We start from the raw sequence: 3,664 nt of genomic DNA on the forward strand, positions 1-3,664 counted from the left end.
CCCCCACTCTGGGAAAAAGCTTCTTGCTATCCACCCTGTCTATACCTTTCATGATTTTGTAGACCTCAATCAGGTCCCCCCTCAACCTCCGTCTTTCTAATGTAAATAATCCTAATCTACTCAACCTCGCTTCATAGCTTTGTCCAGATTATTAATGTATAATGTGAATATTTGTGGTCCCAACACTGACTCCTGCGGAACTCCATTTGTCACCAGCTGCCATCCTGGAAAAGACCCCTTTATCCCCACTCCCTGCTTTTTGACAGTCAACCAATCCTCTATCTTGTCAACACCTTGCCCCTAACACTATAGGTTATTATCTTATTTAGCAGCCTCCTGTGTGGCAGCTTGTTAAAGGCCTTCTGGAAATCCAGATAGATCGCATCCATAATTCTCTTTTGCCTAACTTTCATGTTATCTCCTCAAATAATTCTAACAGATTTCTCAGGCATGAACTCCCTTTGACAAAGCTGTGCTGACTCAGCCTATTTTACCGTTCACTTCTAAGTACCTCGCAATCTCCTTCATAATAATGGACTCTAAAATCTTACAAATGACCTAGATCAGAATAATTAGCCTATAATCTCCCATCTTCTGCTTCCCTCCCTTCTTAAACAGAGGTGTTACATTATTCATTTTCCAGTCCTCTGGGACTCTCCCAGACTCCAGTGATTCCTGAAAGATCACTACCAATGCCTCTACAATCTCCGCAGCTGTCTCCTTCAGAACACTGAGGTTTAATCCATCTGCAGCACCATAGCTAATGTTGGCCACTACACTCACCTCTGCCCCACTGGCAGGGAGGGAGCTGACCCTAGGAATCTTCAACGTAGTTTCTGGAACCCATGAGGTCTCACAGCATCAGGCTAAAAGTCTCCTGCATAGGACCACTTGCATTCAAAACAGCATAAGCAGCAAGTGTTTGACAGGGCTAAGCTATGTCAGCTTTGCAGTCTGAATATGCCCAGTTGTGAATACTGGTGGACAATTAAACAAGTCACTGGAGGAGGAGGCTCCACAAATAGCTCTATACTCAATGATGGGGAGCCCACCACATTAGTGCAAAAGACAAGGCTGAGGTTTTTGCAACAATATTCAGCCAGAAGTAGATGATCCTTCTTGGCTTCCACCAGAGGTCCCCACCAACATAGATGTCGGTCTTCAGCCAATTTGATACACACCACATGATATCGAGAAACACCTGAAGGAACCTGGTGCTGCAAGGCTATGGGCCCTGACATCATTCCAGCAATAGCATAGAGTCATAGATTCATACAGCACGAGAAACGACCCTTCGTTCTAGCTCATCTGTGCCGACCAGACATCCCAATCTGACCCAGCCCCACTTGCAGCATTTGGCCCATATTCCTTTAAACCATTCCTAGTCATATACCCATCCAGATGCCTTTTAAATGTTGTAATTGTATCCCGCTCCACCACTTCCTCTGGCAACTCGTTCTACACACTCACCACCCTCTGCGTGAAAACGTTACCCCTCAGGCCCTTTTTAAATCTTTCCCCTCTCACCTTAAACCTTTGTCCTCTAGTTTTTGGACTTCCCCACCCGAAGAAAAAGACCTTGACTATTCATCCTATCCATGCTGCTCATGGTTTTATAAATGTCTATATGGTCACCCCTTCAGCTACCCATGCTCCAAAGGAAAAAAGCCCCAACCTATTCAGCCCCTCCCTATAGCTCAAATCCTCCAGTACAGGCAACATCCTTGTAAATCATTTCCGCAACCTCTCAAGTTTAACAACATCCTTCCTATAGAAGGGTGACCAGAATCATGGCCTCACCAATGTCGTACACAACTGCAACATGACTGCTTGAATATCCATATCCCCTAGCCAAGTTTTCTCAGTACAACTACAGCACTGGAATCTGCTTGACAATGTGGAAAATTACTGAGGTTATGTCCTGGACCGAAAAAGAAGGGCAAGACCAACGTGGACAATTACTACCCCATTGGTCTGTTCTCGATCATCAGTAAGTGATAGGGGTCATCAAAAGTGCTACCAAGCAGTACCTGTTTAGCAATAAGATGCTCACTGATGACCCGTTCAGGCTTGGGCTGAGAAGTGTAATCACACCACACAAATGCCAGACAATGGCCATCCCTAATAAGAGACAATCTAACCATTGCTGGTCAGCATTGAATGTCATTCCATTGCCAAATTCCCCCAATATCATCATCCTCAGCGTTACCACTGACCTGAAATTGACCTGGACTAGCTATGTAAATACTGTGAATAAAAGTGCAGCTCAGTGTCTATTAATCTTGCAGTGGCTGACTCACCTCTTGAATCCTCAAAGCCTGTCCACCATCTGCAAATTTCAAATGAGGAGTATGATGGAATACTCCTCACTTACCTGGGTTGGTACAGTTTCAACAACATTCAAGCAGCTTGACACCATCCAGGACAAAGCATTCCACTTGACTGGCATCACAAACATTCACTCCCTCCACCACCAAAACACATTGCAGCAGTGTGTACCATTAACAATATTAATTGCAGAAATTCACCAAGGCTCCTTAGCCAGATCCAAGGGAACACCACCAACTGCAAATTCCACTCCAAGCCAATCACTATCCTGACTTGGAAATATATCAACATTCCTTCACTATTGCTGGGTCAAAATCCTGGAATTCCCTCCTTAATGGCATAGTGGCAGTATCAACATCAAGTGGATTGCAGTGGTTCAAGAAAGCATCTCATCACCACCTTCTCAGGAGCATCTAGAAGTGCTTGATAAATGGTGGCCCAGCCAGCGAGGACCATATCCCTGAATTAATTATTTTTTTGAAACGGGTCGGGCATCCAGTCCAGCATTGATTTTGTAGGAGTTTTGCATGAATGCATGAGGAACTTTATTCAAGAATTCGACAGAGGCATTCGTTGCTGGTTGAACTTCTCTAGAACTCTTATGAGCTACTGATGCACAGTCTTATCACAGTTCAGGCATTTGGTAACTGCAGTTATTCTGTACACATATTGTTTTAGGGTTGAGACATCGATCATCTTCTTCTTGGAGTTTTTGGACCTTGCAGTGTCTTCAGAATAGGTGAAATGTTTGTCACCAATTGATTAATTCGATGATCTGTTCAGCAGGTAACAGTTCCCCACACGGATCCAGTGAAACGAAGATCATTGAAATCTTTCATCCAAATGATGACTAATCCAAAAAGGGGCCAGTTCAATGCCTCTTTGTGGTTTGTATTTGTGCGTTCTGCCGAGAAGTGTTTGCCATAACAAGGCCGTGCTGTGCACACTTTGTCAGCAGGAGGATGTAATTTGCATTCAGCTTTTCCACTTCATTTTCCCAATGGTTCCTCCCCAGATATTGAAGCCATGGCAGTACCAGCATTGAAGTCCCTTAGAAAGATGGGGACTTGTCTGCTGTGCTGGGAGTGAGGAATTCATCAAAATCAGAATCACACTTATCCTAATTTCTTCGCTTGGTGTCAAGTGTCGGGGCAGAAGCATGGAACTGAAGTTACAACTGAACTCGAGTTGAATTGTCATGAGTCTTTCATGTTGATGAATGAGGAGATCGGGCAGTGCATCCACAATCCTATTCCAGATGGAAAACCAATCCGATGTACATGAGGGTCATTTTCAGCCTATCTTTTCCAGTAGAAGCTTTATGCTCCGGCTTGTT

This window comes from Rhincodon typus, chromosome 7, assembly GCF_021869965.1.
Source record: "Rhincodon typus isolate 14 chromosome 7, sRhiTyp1.1, whole genome shotgun sequence".
Lineage (NCBI taxonomy): Eukaryota > Metazoa > Chordata > Chondrichthyes > Orectolobiformes > Rhincodontidae > Rhincodon > Rhincodon typus.